The sequence below is a fragment of the Rhinatrema bivittatum genome, chromosome 8 (assembly GCF_901001135.1).
Source record: "Rhinatrema bivittatum chromosome 8, aRhiBiv1.1, whole genome shotgun sequence".
Classification (NCBI taxonomy): domain Eukaryota; kingdom Metazoa; phylum Chordata; class Amphibia; order Gymnophiona; family Rhinatrematidae; genus Rhinatrema; species Rhinatrema bivittatum.
Genome location: NC_042622.1, coordinates 6,323,170 through 6,342,691, shown reverse-complemented (window position 1 = coordinate 6,342,691; position 19,522 = coordinate 6,323,170). Strand labels below are relative to the sequence as shown.

Here is a 19,522-nt window from a genome sequence, read left to right as displayed (position 1 = left end):
CAATGGCGCCTTCCAGCCGCTCTGCCTGTTCCGCCTCTGCAGAACATGAGGTCCCAGGTGCTGAGTGGTTGTTGAATCCATCTAAGGCTTGCCCGCTGCATGAGACTGCTACAGACTGTCACCCGGACCCCGAGCGCTAGGACCTCAAAACTCCTTTTGAGGTAGACCTCCAATTTGCGATCCTGAAGATCTTTCAACGCAGTCGCCCCCACGACTGGGTTAGTAGTGCGCTTCGTGACAGTGGAGACCGAGGCGTCCACCTTAGGGACCCAGAGCATATCCAGACATGGGGGTCTGGAAGCGGGTACAGCTTGTCCATGGCTCTGCCCACGCGCAAACCGGCTTCTGGCGTCTCCCATTCCCGGAGCAGTAACTGCATAGCATTGGATGGAAAGGGAAGGTGTGCGGGAGTGCCCTCAGGCCGGTGAGGACTGGGTCGACGTTGCTAGAAGCTGCGTCAGACGTGTTGCCCTCTGGAGGTGCATCTAAGCCCAATTCGGCCAGAACATGGGGTATAAGCGGATCCAGCTCTTCACGCTGGAAGAGACACAACACCCTGGGGTCGTCTCCCTCTATTAGTGGATTCAGAGCGAGGACATCGGCATCCGGGTCGGGGTCTGGTATTGGAGTGGGCGGATCTGTGGGGGTCAGAGGGTCTGGAACCCCTGGGACCACCCGAACCCGATTTGCCACTTGAGAGTCTGGGGTCCTGGGCCCCTGCGCTGCAGCCGATCTAGAGACCTTGGCAGGAGGAGGGCAGGCAGGCAGCTGAGGATCTGGTGGGTCATCTGTTGTAGAAGGCTGGCAACATAAGCCTTATGCATAAGGAGAACAAAATCAGCTGAAAAAAGCCCTGGAGATTTGCCTGGGTCAGAACCGGCATCTGGAGGGTCCACGGGGCTTAAATCCGGGGGGGGGGGGGGGGAAGAACAATTGGGTCCCTGCCCCCAACAGGCTCAGAATCTTCAGCGAGGTTTGGAGCCAAAATGGCTGCCGTTCCCGCAGTTTGCAGGAACAGGGCTGTCCTTGCAGTGCGTCTGCCGGGCCGGGAACGACTGGCTCCGGTGCAGAGGAGCCGTCCCCTCCGAGGCAGGCTTCTCCACACGCGAGGCAAAAGGCCGATCGAGGCATAGAGGGAGAGGGGGAGGGACAGATCTGCCGCGCGTGAGACGGCAAGAATCGCCGGTGCCTGGCTGAGAGCAGGGAAGTGAAAGTTCAGCTCCTGCTCTTTCCCCCGATGGAAGTTTTGTTTTTTTTTATAAACTTGTTGGTAAAGTTGAAGAAGCAGAGGAATGAACTTCTCTGCAGCAGAGCCGAGGTATGCTTCGTCTCTGGGTCTGCACGGGGCAGGGACTGGACTACCAGGCTGAGGATCTCAAGGGGCAAAGCCCCCCTAGGCACCCAGTAAGAGCAAGGGGCAAACACTGTTGCTCCCTACAAGAAATGAAAACTTTAAGATTTTTTTTTTTAAACTGAAATTAGAAATGAATTACTTGCTTGATCCAAATAAGACAGAAAGAGGGAAAAAATAGACTTTCCTAAACAATCTAGCTGACTAGAGGGGAGCCGCATGGTTTGCCATCTGCATCTGCTGGAGATAGAGAAATACTGAAGGGATGCAGGGTAGGCTCTGTCCTGATACAGGATACCCTTTAGTTTTTTCTCCAACTCCATCTGCTGGACAGGAGGCTCAACCCACTGTCTGGACTGATCCGGGTATGTACAGGGAACGCAGGACTTGCCATATTGGGTCAGACCAAAGGTCCATCAAGCCCAGTATCCTGTTTCCAACAGTAGCCAATCCAGCTCACAAGTACCTGGCAGGATCCCAAGCTCCTTATCCAATGAATAAGCAGGGGATTTCTGCAACTCTCCCTTAATAATGGTTAATGGACTTTTCCTCCAGGAACTTGTGCAAACCTTTTTTAAATGCAGCTACACTAATAGCTTTCATCACATACTCTGGTAATGAATTCCAGAACTTAATTATGCGATGAGGAATAAAATATTTTCTCGTTAGTTTTAAATGTATTACCCAGTAACTTCATTGTGTGTCCCCTGGTCTTTGTACTTTTTGAAAGAGTAAACTGATTAACATTTACTCGTTCCATTCCACTCATTATTTTATAGACCTCTATCATATCCCCCCTCAGCCGTCTCTTCTCCAAGCTGAACAGCCTTAACCTCTTCAGCCTTTCCTCATAGGGGAGCTGTTCCATCCCCTTTATCATCTTGGTCACCCTTTTCTGTAACTTTTCTAATTCTGCTGTATCTTTCTTGAGATGCGGTGACCAGAACTGCACAGGATGAGGTTGCACCATGGAGAGATACAGAGGCGCAATATGATATTCTCTGTTTTATTCTCCATTCCTTTCCTAATAATCCCCAGCATTCTGTTTGTGTATGATATATGAACACAAGATGAGGATGCACCATGGAGTGATACAGAGGCATTATGATATTCTCTGTTTTATTCTCCATTCCTTTCCTAATAATCCCCAGCATTCTGTTTGTGTATGATATATGAACACAAGATGAGGATGCACCATGGAGTGATACAGAGGCATTATGATATTCTCTGTTTTATTCTCCATTCCTTTCCTAATAATCCCCAGCATTCTGTTTGTGTATGATATATGAACACAAGATGAGGTCGCACCATGGAGTGATACAGAGACATTATGATATTCTCTGTTTTATTCTCCATTCCTTTCCTAATAATCCCCAGCATTCTGTTTGTGTATGATATATGAACACAAGATGAGGTCGCACCATGGAGTGATACAGAGACATTATGATATTCTCTGTTTTATTCTCCATTCCTTTCCTAATAATCCCCAGCATTCTGTTTGTGTATGATATATGAACACAAGATGAGGATGCACCATGGAGTGATACAGAGGCATTAGGATATTCTCTGTTTTATTCTCCATTCCTTTCCTAATAATCCCCAGCATTCTGTTTGTGTATGATATATGAACACAAGATGAGGATGCACCATGGAGTGATACAGAGACATTATGATATTCTCTGTTTTATTCTCCATTCCTTTCCTAATAATCCCCAGCATTCTGTTTGTGTATGATATATGAACACAAGATGAGGATGCACCATGGAGTGATACAGAGACATTATGATATTCTCTGTTTTATTCTCCATTCCTTTCCTAATAATCTCCAGCATTCTGTTTGTGTATGATATATGAACACAAGATGAGGTCGCACCATGGAGTGATACAGAGACATTAGGATATTCTCTGTTTTATTCTCCATTCCTTTCCTAATAATCCCCAGCATTCTGTTTGTGTATGATATATGAACACAAGATGAGGATGCACCATGGAGTGATACAGAGACATTATGATATTCTCTGTTTTATTCTCCATTCCTTTCCTAATAATCCCCAGCATTCTGTATGTGTATGATATATGAACACAAGATGAGGATGCACCATGGAGTGATACAGAGGCATTATGATATTCTCTGTTTTATTCTCCATTCCTTCCCTAATAATCCCCAGCATTCTGTTTGTGTATGATATATGAACACAAGATGAGGATGCACCATGGAGTGATACAGAGACATTATGATCTTCTCTGTTTTATTCTCCATTCCTTTCCTAATAATCCCCAGCATTCTGTTTGTGTATGATATATGAACACAAGATGAGGATGCACCATGGAGTGATACAGAGACATTATGATATTCTCTGTTTTATTCTCCATTCCTTTCCTAATAATCCCCAGCATTCTATTTGCTTTCTTGGCTGCTGCTGCTGCACACTGAGCAGAGGATTTCAACGTATTTTCAATGATGACACCTGGATCCTTTTCCTGAGTGGTGGCACTTAATGGGGAACCTTGCATTGCATGGATATAATTTTGGTTACTCTGCCCTAAGTGCATCACATTGCACTTGTTCACATTAAATTTCATTTGTCATTAACAGTTACCATTTAGCCCTAATTCTCTGTTTTCTATCTTTTAATCAGTTGGCAATCCACAATAGGATCCCATGAATTTTTAGTTTTCTTAGAAGCCTCTCATGAGGGACTTTGTCAAACGCTTTCTGAAAATCCAAATACACTACATCTACCGGTTCACCTTTATCCACATGTTTATTAACCCCTTCAAAAAAATGAAGCAGATTTGTTAGGCAAGACTTCCCTTGGGTAAATCCATGTTGACTGTTTTCCATTAAACCACATCTTTCTATATGCTCTACAATTTTGATCTTTAGAATAGTTTCCACTATTTTTCCTGGCACTGAAGTCAGGCTCACTGGTCTATACTTTTCCGGATTGCCCTTGGGCCCTTTTTAAATATTGGGATTACATTGGCCACCCTCCAGTCTTCAGGTACAATGGATGATTTTAATGATAGGTTACAAATTTTAACTAATAGATCAGAAATTTCATTTTTTAGCTCCTTCAGACCCTTGGGATGCATACCATCCGGTCCAGGTGATTTGCTACTCTTTAGTTTGTCAATCTGGCCTACTACATCTTCCAGGTTCACAGTGATTTGGTTCAGTTCATCTGACTCATCATCCTTGAAAACCATATCCAGAAATGGTATCTCCCCAACATCCTCATTAGTAAATACAAAAGCAAAGAATTAATTTAGTCTTCCTGCAATGGGCTTACCTTCCCTAAGAGCCCCTTTAACCCCTCGGTCATCTGTCGGTCCAACTGACTCCCTCACAGATTTCCTGCTTTGGATATATTTTTTAAAAATTTTATTATGAGTTTTTGCCTCTACGGCAAACTTCATTTCCAAATCTCTCTTTGCCTGTCTTATCAATGTTTTACACTTAACTTGACAATGCTTATGCTTTTTCCTATTTTCTTCAGATGGATCCTTCTTCCAATTTTTGAAGGATTTTTTTTTGGCTAAAATAGCCTCTTTCACCTCACATTTTAACCTTGCTGGTAATTGTTTTGCCTTCCTTCTACCTTTCTTAATGCGTGGGATACATCTGGACTGCGCGTCTAGGATTGTACTTTTAAACGATGTCCATGCCCGTTGAACTCTTAACCTTTGCAGCTGTACCTTTCAGTTTTTTTCTATTTTCCTCATTTTATCAAAGTTTCCCCTTTGAAAATTTAGTGTTATAGCTGTAGATTTACTTATTGTCCCCTTCATGTTATGATCATTATTGCCAAGTGGCCCCACCACCGTTACCTCTCTCACCAAATCTTGCGTTCCTCTAAGAATTAAATCTAAAATAGCTCCCTCTCTTGTTGGTTCCTGAACCAATTGCTCCATGAAGCAAGTCGTTTATTACATCCAGGAACTTTAAGTCTCTAGCATGTCCTGATGTTACATTTACCCAGTCAATATTGGGGTAATTGAAATCTAACAAACCAATAGAGCGAATTACTGCACTTCACAAATATCCCAGCAAAAAGTGCAGAAAAGGAATTTAGTCCAAACCATAGGATTCAGCAAAGCTCTACAGAGCAGCGAGGTTTTTATTCATTTTTAGGCGGCAACTCCACAATTTCAAATTAGCAAGCAGATTAGAATGCGTCCCCCGACACGGTCCCGTGTTTCGCCGAGGGCTGCATCGGGAGGGAGCAAGAATTTTCACAAAGCACTGTAAATAAAACATACACTGGTAAGGACATAAAATGGCAGATAGTCGACTTAAATTACAAATGATTACACACATACCTGAATGCTGAGGAATTCAAAAATGGCAGGGAGCGCGTCCATCTTAGATGCAGACAGGCATTTAAACCACACGGAGTTGGCGCGAGCTCAGGTTGACAGGTCACATGGTCAGACGGGGCCAATCACAGTCTGACCACCAGTCTGACCACCAGACTCGGGACAGACGCTTCGAGAGGATCGCAACACCCGTTCACGTCCACGCGGCAACAGTTCATCAGTTCAGCGCGTAACCAGGGCGACCAGTCAAGTGCCGGATCTTTGGCAATAGAACCGAGAGCTATCTTTAATTTGTCGTCCCGTAATCTGTCTGAAATTGAACTTGGGGTATTGGGTAAGGGGTTATCATTCGTACCCACGGCTCAATGTAATGTGTTTGATCTTAAAATACATCTATACCGTTTTTTTAGGACACTTAAGCTTAAATTATTTTTCGCTGATTCCCCTGCCACCCATGATGTATCCTTGGTGTACCCTAAATCTCGCTGGCTCCCACCAGGACCTTGTGATCCCCTTATTGCAGCATTTGAAACCTTGATAGACCAGGATATACGTAGTTGTTATCTAGACATCATTATACTCAATTCAATTTATCTAAAAATGAGTATCTGGCTCTTAAACTTTTGGAGCAGGATCGGAGTATTATAATCAAGCCTGCGGATAAAGGGGGTGGCCTAGTGCTGCAGGATACGGAGCAATATGAAGCTGAAGCCTATCGTCAGCTGCATGACAGTTCTTTCTATTTGCCACTAGCTGGTGACCCCACACCAGACCTCTTACAACAGATCAAAGAGGTGGTCCAGAATGCAATGGATATGCGGATACTTACACCCCGGGAGGCTAAATTTCTGGTCACTGATTTTCCTAAAATCCCAGTTTTTTACACCTTACCCAAGGTGCACAAAACTTTGGATAACCCCCCGGGTCGGCCAATTGTGGCAGGTATAGGGTCAGTTCTTGAGCCCCTGTCCCAATTCGTTGACCTCTTTCTAAAACCTTGGGTTCCAAAATTCAGTCATATATCCGGGATTCATCCCATTTAATCACAATTCTGGATAATACACCAGTCCCAGTCGGCTCTTTATTTCTTGTCACCTTAGACATTGTCTCCCTGTATACAAACATCCCGCAGGTGGAGGCACTTAAAATTGTTGAAGATACCTTAAACCAACGTGATACTCCCTGTCGGATTCCCACCTCTTTTTTGAAAACATTGGCAGACCTGGCCTTGACAAAAAATTACTTCCGTTTCAAAGACACTTTTTTTCAACAAATTAAGGGTACGGCTATGGGGGCCACTATGGCCCCCAGTCTGGCCTGTCTCTTTGTAGCTCAATTTGAGGAAAAGTTTGTATACCCATCTGATTGGTCTCATTTTATTTCTTTATGGTGTCGTTACATTGACGATATTTTTTTCATCTGGCAAGGGACCGATGTACAATTCTTTTTGTTTTTTGATTGGTTAAATTCATGTGATGTTAATATTCAGTTTAATTTTTCCATACATCCGGTACAAATCTCTTTTTTGGATATTCTTATATCTGTACGTGATAATCACTTTATCACTACTATTTTTCGTAAAGAGACAGATAGGAATACATTACTTTCCTTTGATAGCTGCCATCCGCGGACTTTACGTCACAATATCCCCACTGGACAATTTCTGCGCCTGCGCAGACTCTGTTCAACTAGGGAAGAATTTCTGTCACAGGCCAAGTCTATGACTATGAGGTTTATATCAAGGGGATATCCCTCACGGATTGTGAAGAACGCCTTTAAACGGGCACTGTTTGTTAATCGGGATTTATTGTTTCTTTCACGTTCCCGATCGACAGAGACTGTCAGTAATTGCATTTTACCATTCTCCACTTTGAGCCGTCAGGTTACCAACATTGTTCGTACACATTGGCAATCCCTCTCTTTGAATCGTCTTTTCCCTGGTCCCCTTCGGTTTACATACCGTAGGGGCCGTAATCTCCGTGACAGACTTGTGCACGCAGATATCAACCCGGAACTGCAGGTCCCCGTCTCTGCGGCTGTACATCAACCTTGCGGTAGATGTACTATGTGTCAACACACAGGGATTTACACTTCTTTTGTACACCCTATCACACATCAAAATTTTCCCCTCCGGGCCACCTCAGATTGTACCTCAAAAGGAGTAATATATGTAATTGTTTGCCCCTGTCCCTTGGTGTATGTGGGCAAGACCTCTAGAATGGTTAAAACTCGCATAATTGAGCATTGCTCCAACATCCGCAACACTCGTGAGAACGAGCCTCTAGTTACACACTGGGTCCAACAGGCACATTCCATCTCTGATCTGTCCTTTTGTGTCATTGAGGTTGTCCCCCGTTCCCCTCGGGGAGGCAACTACAATGAGCAACTAGGACGCATTGAACAGAGATGGATCTTTCAACTTGATTCAGTTGCTCCTAATGGTCTAAATCGGGAATTAGAGTGGCATCTCTTCACTTGAACACCTGTCAGGGCCACCTAGGTCAATTGCTGTTTGCACTGCTAGTTGCGCGTCAGGAACGGGGGCAACTGTGATTGGCCCCGTCTGACCATGTGACCTGTCAACCTGAGCTCGCGCCAACTCCGTGTGGTTTAAATGCCTGTCTGCATCTAAGATGGACGCGCTCCCTGCCATTTTTGAATTCCTCAGCATTCAGGTATGTGTGTAATCATTTGTAATTTAAGTCGACTATCTGCCATTTTATGTCCTTACCAGTGTATGTTTTATTTACAGTGCTTTGTGAAAATTCTTGCTCCCTCCCGATGCAGCCCTCGGCGAAACACGGGACCGTGTCGGGGGACGCATTCTAATCTGCTTGCTAATTTGAAATTGTGGAGTTGCCGCCTAAAAATGAATAAAAACCTCGCTGCTCTGTAGAGCTTTGCTGAATCCTATGGTTTGGACTAAATTCCTTTTCTGCACTTTTTGCTGGGATATTTGTGAAGTGCAGTAATTCGCTCTATTGGTTTGTTGGTCTTCATTACCTCTGTATTGGAGCTTAATGGCAGCCGACGATCAAACCTTTAGTTACACCGAAGCGGAGTTTAACGCAGTGCTAACGGACCAGCAATTCTTTGATGACCCTTCCTCTATTGAGGTACCGACTGTCTCATGGCCCGATATAATTAACTTACAAAAACGCCTCACACGAGCAGAACTCCATGCTTTAACTTTGGTGGAATACTGTAGGGTCCGCAGGATCCCGCGTGGTCTTCGTGTGCAAAAAGCACCTCGGTTACATACTGATAATCCTACCTTTATCACTCGGTGGAATCAGATTCTAAATAAGTGCTCGTTTGACTTGATGGTGCTGATCATAGAAACTACTAAAGTTTTGCAAACTTCTTTACAAGAAGAACTGTCTAATCAACTTGAAATCATTAAATCTACTACTCAGATTGAAGCGTTTGACCGTGAGTTATGTGAATTCCATGATAACCTGACAAAATTCAAAACAGAACTGAAAACCGCTAAATATAAGAAATTTATCCGCGACGAAACTGACTACAAATCCGGATTTGTATATCAATGGATGGCCAAGTCTCGTCAACAAACATCTGCAAAAAGGTTACCTTTGCCCAGGACTCTTCTGGAGATTCCTCAGGCGAAGAAGTCCCGGTGATGACATCAAAACCAACACATGCCGAGGTACCATCTACTACAACACGGCCCGTGGGTGGCGCAGCCTCTACACGTTATGCATCCATTGCCTCCTCTTTTTTGGACTCTGGACAAAAACCACCAGACTCGGGACAGACGCTTCGAGAGGATCGCAACACCCGTTCACGTCCACGCGGCAACAGTTCATCAGTTCAGCGCGTAACCAGGGCGACCAGTCAAGTGCCGGATCTTTGGCAATAGAACCGAGAGCTATCTTTAATTTGTCGTCCCGTAATCTGTCTGAAATTGAACTTGGGGTATTGGGTAAGGGGTTATCATTCGTACCCACGGCTCAATGTAATGTGTTTGATCTTAAAATACATCTATACCGTTTTTTTAGGACACTTAAGCTTAAATTATTTTTCGCTGATTCCCCTGCCACCCATGATGTATCCTTGGTGTACCCTAAATCTCGCTGGCTCCCACCAGGACCTTGTGATCCCCTTATTGCAGCATTTGAAACCTTGATAGACCAGGATATACGTAGTTTGTTATCTAGACATCATTATACTCAATTCAATTTATCTAAAAATGAGTATCTGGCTCTTAAACTTTTGGAGCAGGATCGGAGTATTATAATCAAGCCTGCGGATAAAGGGGGTGGCCTAGTGCTGCAGGATACGGAGCAATATGAAGCTGAAGCCTATCGTCAGCTGCATGACAGTTCTTTCTATTTGCCACTAGCTGGTGACCCCACACCAGACCTCTTACAACAGATCAAAGAGGTGGTCCAGAATGCAATGGATATGCGGATACTTACACCCCGGGAGGCTAAATTTCTGGTCACTGATTTTCCTAAAATCCCAGTTTTTTACACCTTACCCAAGGTGCACAAAACTTTGGATAACCCCCCGGGTCGGCCAATTGTGGCAGGTATAGGGTCAGTTCTTGAGCCCCTGTCCCAATTCGTTGACCTCTTTCTAAAACCTTGGGTTCCAAAAATTCAGTCATATATCCGGGATTCATCCCATTTAATCACAATTCTGGATAATACACCAGTCCCAGTCGGCTCTTTATTTCTTGTCACCTTAGACATTGTCTCCCTGTATACAAACATCCCGCAGGTGGAGGCACTTAAAATTGTTGAAGATACCTTAAACCAACGTGATACTCCCTGTCGGATTCCCACCTCTTTTTTGAAAACATTGGCAGACCTGGCCTTGACAAAAAATTACTTCCGTTTCAAAGACACTTTTTTTCAACAAATTAAGGGTACGGCTATGGGGGCCACTATGGCCCCCAGTCTGGCCTGTCTCTTTGTAGCTCAATTTGAGGAAAAGTTTGTATACCCATCTGATTGGTCTCATTTTATTTCTTTATGGTGTCGTTACATTGACGATATTTTTTTCATCTGGCAAGGGACCGATGTACAATTCTTTTTGTTTTTTGATTGGTTAAATTCATGTGATGTTAATATTCAGTTTAATTTTTCCATACATCCGGTACAAATCTCTTTTTTGGATATTCTTATATCTGTACGTGATAATCACTTTATCACTACTATTTTTCGTAAAGAGACAGATAGGAATACATTACTTTCCTTTGATAGCTGCCATCCGCGGACTTTACGTCACAATATCCCCACTGGACAATTTCTGCGCCTGCGCAGACTCTGTTCAACTAGGGAAGAATTTCTGTCACAGGCCAAGTCTATGACTATGAGGTTTATATCAAGGGGATATCCCTCACGGATTGTGAAGAACGCCTTTAAACGGGCACTGTTTGTTAATCGGGATTTATTGTTTCTTTCACGTTCCCGATCGACAGAGACTGTCAGTAATTGCATTTTACCATTCTCCACTTTGAGCCGTCAGGTTACCAACATTGTTCGTACACATTGGCAATCCCTCTCTTTGAATCGTCTTTTCCCTGGTCCCCTTCGGTTTACATACCGTAGGGGCCGTAATCTCCGTGACAGACTTGTGCACGCAGATATCAACCCGGAACTGCAGGTCCCCGTCTCTGCGGCTGTACATCAACCTTGCGGTAGATGTACTATGTGTCAACACACAGGGATTTACACTTCTTTTGTACACCCTATCACACATCAAAATTTTCCCCTCCGGGCCACCTCAGATTGTACCTCAAAAGGAGTAATATATGTAATTGTTTGCCCCTGTCCCTTGGTGTATGTGGGCAAGACCTCTAGAATGGTTAAAACTCGCATAATTGAGCATTGCTCCAACATCCGCAACACTCGTGAGAACGAGCCTCTAGTTACACACTGGGTCCAACAGGCACATTCCATCTCTGATCTGTCCTTTTGTGTCATTGAGGTTGTCCCCCGTTCCCCTCGGGGAGGCAACTACAATGAGCAACTAGGACGCATTGAACAGAGATGGATCTTTCAACTTGATTCAGTTGCTCCTAATGGTCTAAATCGGGAATTAGAGTGGCATCTCTTCACTTGAACACCTGTCAGGGCCACCTAGGTCAATTGCTGTTTGCACTGCTAGTTGCGCGTCAGGAACGGGGGCAACTGTGATTGGCCCCGTCTGACCATGTGACCTGTCAACCTGAGCTCGCGCCAACTCCGTGTGGTTTAAATGCCTGTCTGCATCTAAGATGGACGCGCTCCCTGCCATTTTTGAATTCCTCAGCATTCAGGTATGTGTGTAATCATTTGTAATTTAAGTCGACTATCTGCCATTTTATGTCCTTACCAGTGTATGTTTTATTTACAGTGCTTTGTGAAAATTCTTGCTCCCTCCCGATGCAGCCCTCGGCGAAACACGGGACCGTGTCGGGGGACGCATTCTAATCTGCTTGCTAATTTGAAATTGTGGAGTTGCCGCCTAAAAATGAATAAAAACCTCGCTGCTCTGTAGAGCTTTGCTGAATCCTATGGTTTGGACTAAATTCCTTTTCTGCACTTTTTGCTGGGATATTTGTGAAGTGCAGTAATTCGCTCTATTGGTTTGTTGGTCTTCATTACCTCTGTATTGGAGCTTAATGGCAGCCGACGATCAAACCTTTAGTTACACCGAAGCGGAGTTTAACGCAGTGCTAACGGACCAGCAATTCTTTGATGACCCTTCCTCTATTGAGGTACCGACTGTCTCATGGCCCGATATAATTAACTTACAAAAACGCCTCACACGAGCAGAACTCCATGCTTTAACTTTGGTGGAATACTGTAGGGTCCGCAGGATCCCGCGTGGTCTTCGTGTGCAAAAAGCACCTCGGTTACATACTGATAATCCTACCTTTATCACTCGGTGGAATCAGATTCTAAATAAGTGCTCGTTTGACTTGATGGTGCTGATCATAGAAACTACTAAAGTTTTGCAAACTTCTTTACAAGAAGAACTGTCTAATCAACTTGAAATCATTAAATCTACTACTCAGATTGAAGCGTTTGACCGTGAGTTATGTGAATTCCATGATAACCTGACAAAATTCAAAACAGAACTGAAAACCGCTAAATATAAGAAATTTATCCGCGACGAAACTGACTACAAATCCGGATTTGTATATCAATGGATGGCCAAGTCTCGTCAACAAACATCTGCAAAAAAGGTTACCTTTGCCCAGGACTCTTCTGGAGATTCCTCAGGCGAAGAAGTCCCGGTGATGACATCAAAACCAACACATGCCGAGGTACCATCTACTACAACACGGCCCGTGGGTGGCGCAGCCTCTACACGTTATGCATCCATTGCCTCCTCTTTTTTGGACTCTGGACAAAAACCACCAGACTCGGGACAGACGCTTCGAGAGGATCGCAACACCCGTTCACGTCCACGCGGCAACAGTTCATCAGTTCAGCGCGTAACCAGGGCGACCAGTCAAGTGCCGGATCTTTGGCAATAGAACCGAGAGCTATCTTTAATTTGTCGTCCCGTAATCTGTCTGAAATTGAACTTGGGGTATTGGGTAAGGGGTTATCATTCGTACCCACGGCTCAATGTAATGTGTTTGATCTTAAAATACATCTATACCGTTTTTTTAGGACACTTAAGCTTAAATTATTTTTCGCTGATTCCCCTGCCACCCATGATGTATCCTTGGTGTACCCTAAATCTCGCTGGCTCCCACCAGGACCTTGTGATCCCCTTATTGCAGCATTTGAAACCTTGATAGACCAGGATATACGTAGTTTGTTATCTAGACATCATTATACTCAATTCAATTTATCTAAAAATGAGTATCTGGCTCTTAAACTTTTGGAGCAGGATCGGAGTATTATAATCAAGCCTGCGGATAAAGGGGGTGGCCTAGTGCTGCAGGATACGGAGCAATATGAAGCTGAAGCCTATCGTCAGCTGCATGACAGTTCTTTCTATTTGCCACTAGCTGGTGACCCCACACCAGACCTCTTACAACAGATCAAAGAGGTGGTCCAGAATGCAATGGATATGCGGATACTTACACCCCGGGAGGCTAAATTTCTGGTCACTGATTTTCCTAAAATCCCAGTTTTTTACACCTTACCCAAGGTGCACAAAACTTTGGATAACCCCCCGGGTCGGCCAATTGTGGCAGGTATAGGGTCAGTTCTTGAGCCCCTGTCCCAATTCGTTGACCTCTTTCTAAAACCTTGGGTTCCAAAAATTCAGTCATATATCCGGGATTCATCCCATTTAATCACAATTCTGGATAATACACCAGTCCCAGTCAGCTCTTTATTTCTTGTCACCTTAGACATTGTCTCCCTGTATACAAACATCCCGCAGGTGGAGGCACTTAAAATTGTTGAAGATACCTTAAACCAACGTGATACTCCCTGTCGGATTCCCACCTCTTTTTTGAAAACATTGGCAGACCTGGCCTTGACAAAAAATTACTTCCGTTTCAAAGACACTTTTTTTCAACAAATTAAGGGTACGGCTATGGGGGCCACTATGGCCCCCAGTCTGGCCTGTCTCTTTGTAGCTCAATTTGAGGAAAAGTTTGTATACCCATCTGATTGGTCTCATTTTATTTCTTTATGGTGTCGTTACATTGACGATATTTTTTTCATCTGGCAAGGGACCGATGTACAATTCTTTTTGTTTTTTGATTGGTTAAATTCATGTGATGTTAATATTCAGTTTAATTTTTCCATACATCCGGTACAAATCTCTTTTTTGGATATTCTTATATCTGTACGTGATAATCACTTTATCACTACTATTTTTCGTAAAGAGACAGATAGGAATACATTACTTTCCTTTGATAGCTGCCATCCGCGGACTTTACGTCACAATATCCCCACTGGACAATTTCTGCGCCTGCGCAGACTCTGTTCAACTAGGGAAGAATTTCTGTCACAGGCCAAGTCTATGACTATGAGGTTTATATCAAGGGGATATCCCTCACGGATTGTGAAGAACGCCTTTAAACGGGCACTGTTTGTTAATCGGGATTTATTGTTTCTTTCACGTTCCCGATCGACAGAGACTGTCAGTAATTGCATTTTACCATTCTCCACTTTGAGCCGTCAGGTTACCAACATTGTTCGTACACATTGGCAATCCCTCTCTTTGAATCGTCTTTTCCCTGGTCCCCTTCGGTTTACATACCGTAGGGGCCGTAATCTCCGTGACAGACTTGTGCACGCAGATATCAACCCGGAACTGCAGGTCCCCGTCTCTGCGGCTGTACATCAACCTTGCGGTAGATGTACTATGTGTCAACACACAGGGATTTACACTTCTTTTGTACACCCTATCACACATCAAAATTTTCCCCTCCGGGCCACCTCAGATTGTACCTCAAAAGGAGTAATATATGTAATTGTTTGCCCCTGTCCCTTGGTGTATGTGGGCAAGACCTCTAGAATGGTTAAAACTCGCATAATTGAGCATTGCTCCAACATCCGCAACACTCGTGAGAACGAGCCTCTAGTTACACACTGGGTCCAACAGGCACATTCCATCTCTGATCTGTCCTTTTGTGTCATTGAGGTTGTCCCCCGTTCCCCTCGGGGAGGCAACTACAATGAGCAACTAGGACGCATTGAACAGAGATGGATCTTTCAACTTGATTCAGTTGCTCCTAATGGTCTAAATCGGGAATTAGAGTGGCATCTCTTCACTTGAACACCTGTCAGGGCCACCTAGGTCAATTGCTGTTTGCACTGCTAGTTGCGCGTCAGGAACGGGGGCAACTGTGATTGGCCCCGTCTGACCATGTGACCTGTCAACCTGAGCTCGCGCCAACTCCGTGTGGTTTAAATGCCTGTCTGCATCTAAGATGGACGCGCTCCCTGCCATTTTTGAATTCCTCAGCATTCAGGTATGTGTGTAATCATTTGTAATTTAAGTCGACTATCTGCCATTTTATGTCCTTACCAGTGTATGTTTTATTTACAGTGCTTTGTGAAAATTCTTGCTCCCTCCCGATGCAGCCCTCGGCGAAACACGGGACCGTGTCGGGGGACGCATTCTAATCTGCTTGCTAATTTGAAATTGTGGAGTTGCCGCCTAAAAATGAATAAAAACCTCGCTGCTCTGTAGAGCTTTGCTGAATCCTATGGTTTGGACTAAATTCCTTTTCTGCACTTTTTGCTGGGGTAATTGAAATCTCCCATTATTACTATACTGCCAAATTGGTTAGCTTCCCTGATTTCTCTTAGCATTTCATCACCTGTCTGACCATTTTGTCCAGGTGGATGGTAGTATACTCCTATCACTATACTCTTACCCAACACACATGGGATTTCTACCAATATAGATTCCACTGAGCATTTATTCTCTTGTATGATCTTTATCCTATTGGACTCTATACCCTCCCAGATGTAAAGTGCCACACCCCCATCAAGTTGATCCTCCCTATCATTGCGATATAATTTGTACCTTGATATAGCACTGTCCCATTGATTATCCTCCTTCCACCAGGTCTCTATGATGCCAATTAGGTCAATCTCATCATTTGCTGCTATACACTCTAGCTCTCCCATCTTACTTCTTAGACTTCTGGCATTGGCATACAAACATTTCAAAGTGTGTTTTTTGTTTGTATTAACAACCTGCTTTTCAGTTGTTAGGGATAATTTGGAAATCTTTAGCTCAGGTGATTCTTTACTTATAGGCACATGGACTACATTTGCTTTTATTGGAACCTCTCTGTTGGGATGCCCTAACTCTCCTGTTTCATTAGTATCCTTCAAGGATACATTTCTCTGAACCATGCACTGTTGAGTGACTGTTAGCTTTCCCTCTTATTCTAGTTTAAAAGTTGTGCTATCTCCTTTTTAAAAGTTAGTGCCTTCAGCTTGGTTCCACTCTGGTTAAGGTGAAGCCCATCCTTTCGGAAAAGTCTCCTCCTTCCCCAAAATTTTCCCCAGTTCCTTACAAAACTGAATACCTCTTCCCTGCACCATCGTCTCATCCACGCATTGAGACTCCGGCGCTCTGCCTGCCTCTGGTGACCTGCGCATGGAACAGGGAGCATTTCAGAGAATGCCACCCTGGAGGTTCTGGATTTCAGCTTTCTACCTAAAACTCTAAATTTGGCTTCCAGAACCTCTCTCCCACATTTTCCTGTGTTGTTGGTGCCCACATGTACCACGACAGCCGACTCCTCCCCAGCACTGTCTATAATCCTATCTAGGTGACGCATGAGGTCTGCCACCTTCGCACCAGGCAGGCAAGTTACCAGGCGGTCCTCACATCCACCCTATCTACATTTCTAATAATTGAATCACCAACTTAGGACAGTACATCACCTGGAGAGCAGGTCCTTGCCCCAGGACCACTTCCAGCTACACCAGGGTGATGTTCTCCAAGTGGGAGACCTTTTTGATCCATGGCAACACTGGGGCTGCCAGACTGGATTTGGGACTTGGCTACTATGTCCCTGAATGTCTCATCAATGTACCTCTCTGTCTGCCTTAGCTCCTCCAAGTCTGCCCCTCTAGTCTCCAGAGATCGGATTTATTCCCTGAGAGCCAGGAGCTCTTTGCACAGAGTGCACACATACAATCTCTCACCATCGGGTAAAAAATCAAACATGTGACACTCAATGCAAAAGACTGGAAGGCCCCCCTCTTGCTGCTGGACTGCTGCCTTCATCTTAATTTTATTGAGTTCCTAGTTAAGTTTAGAATACTAAGGGAGTTGGAATGAGAGAACTTTAAATTTACAGGTGAATTTACTAATTAATCAGCAAATGTCCTAAAGGGGATAATTAAACTTTCAATAAGGGCTGGTGCAATAGTATGATTTAGATAAAAGTCTGATTGATTTTTAATGAGAAAGTGTCTCCTGCCTAAAAATCAAGGGTTGAGTGGGTGGGAAAAACAGACACTAGAATTAACTACCACTGGCTTGCTTATTATCTCAGACACCCACTATTTCACCTTTTTCCAAACTTTTTAAGTCCAAAGATTTCCCAAAGCTATACTTAGCAATCCTCTTTAACCACCATTAAATTGATCTTCACTCAAAGAATTGAAGGGTCTGAGATTTGGCACGCACTTCCGGTCCTCTTCTACTGCAAAGGGTGAGGAGCCTTTGGAAGCTGGGGCTGTGGAGTTCAATCCCTGGATCGTTTGCAGTGACCTCTGGACTCCTCTCCCGGGGGATGCTGGGAGCAGTATGCAGATAAGCCTTCTGGTCCTCTTTTACTGCAAAGGGTGCAGGACCTCTGGAAGCTGGGGCTGTGCAGTTCAATCCCTGCATCGCTTGCTGTGACATCCTCTTCAACTGAATCTCCAACTTCTGATCCTGAGCATCCTTAAATACAGCTGACCCTACCACGGGAATGGTTGTCTTCTTGGTCACCGCTGAAACCGAAGCATCCGGAGCTTCAAAGTTTCCTCGGGCAAGGGATACAACTTCGCCATTGCCCTGCTTACCTTGAGACCTGCCTCCAGGGTACCCCACTCCCAAATTACCAGCTTCTTCACCTTCTTAGGTAAAGGGAAGGTTTTTGGCAGATCACGCAGCCCATCCAGAATCAGATCCACCCCCTTTTGTCAGATTTCTCCTGCATGACCCTGATCCCAGTTCCTACAGAACCTGAGGAATGAGATGACATAACTACTCCTTGCAGAACATTCAGACCACTCCAAGGTCATCCCCCTCTGTTATCGGGGCCTCCTCCAGGTCTGACTTGACCTTGTCCACATCTGGGACAACATTCACCTGGTCGTCCCCATGATTACCTTTTGGGACCCCCTGAAGATTCCCTGAATTGTCAGAATCTGAGAGGGACCCCTTGCCATCTCTCAAAGGACCTCCGAGGTCTAGAAGACGAAGAAGCCCTCCAGACTTCCCTGATGGATTCACTCTGCGCACCTTAGCCGGTCGCATAGCCTTGTGGCCACTTTCCTCCTGCTCCCCGCCTGGCTAAATATGCCCTATGAAGGAGCAAGACAAAATCCGTGGAAAAGGCCGCTGAATCACTGACCTCACCATCGACCATCTCCTCAGCAGACTCCCCCACAATATCCTGGTCCTCAAGTGCATCCTGAACCATAGGAGACAGCGAGGGCAGGGAGTCTCTGGTCTCCCTTGAACCTGCCTGCCTCCTGCCATATGGAGGCAAAATGGTCGCCACTCCCATGGCATCCCTCAAGGCCTCTTTGCCTGCGCCCAATGATTGGGTCCCCCCTAGGAGCTTCCCTCACCCGCAGAGATACAATCAGGGCACAATGCGTCTATACTTAGATGCAAACTTCTCTACCCGCAGGCCCGAAAGGGTTTGCCGTGCTCCGCGGCCAGCGCCATGCTGCCAAACACTGAACACCACAAGCTGTGCCAAGGAAATACAGTGCCCCACTGACCCCCGGGCCCACTAGCGCAGCTCCTCCTCCTCACCCCTGTACATGTTGTGCTGCCCTGACTGGCGTGATTGTGCTCACACCTCTCTCTTCTTCATCTCTCTTTTTTAAGAAGCAGTCCCCTTAAGACTTAAAACATAAAAGGGAATACTTCCCTGTGTCCTGTAGCCAGGCCCAGGCGTGGATGCCTCAGACAGACCAAAGGAACCAGGACCCCTGGCTTTCCAGTCCTCTGGATGCTTCGGGTCCAGATAGCCAGGGATATCCAAGCTCCCCGCTCTATCTAAGGGATGGCCCACGAAGGAACCTAGCACTTTAGGGAGCCAACTTCTTTCTGCTTTCCCTGTTTTTTTAAACTCCAGGCTGCATGTTTTACACCATTTACCATCTGCTGGAGACAGAGAAATACTGAGGGGCTACAGGTGGCCCTCTCGGACATGTAGCAGTATCTGAAAGGTTTTTC

The 19,522-nt window shown here is 44.9% G+C and overlaps 1 protein-coding gene across 1 annotated transcript in view; it reads right to left on the bottom strand.

Moving 5' to 3' along the window:
* RTEL1 (regulator of telomere elongation helicase 1) overlaps positions 1-19,522 on the bottom strand; it is a 267,031-nt gene that overhangs the window by 58,267 nt on the left and 189,242 nt on the right.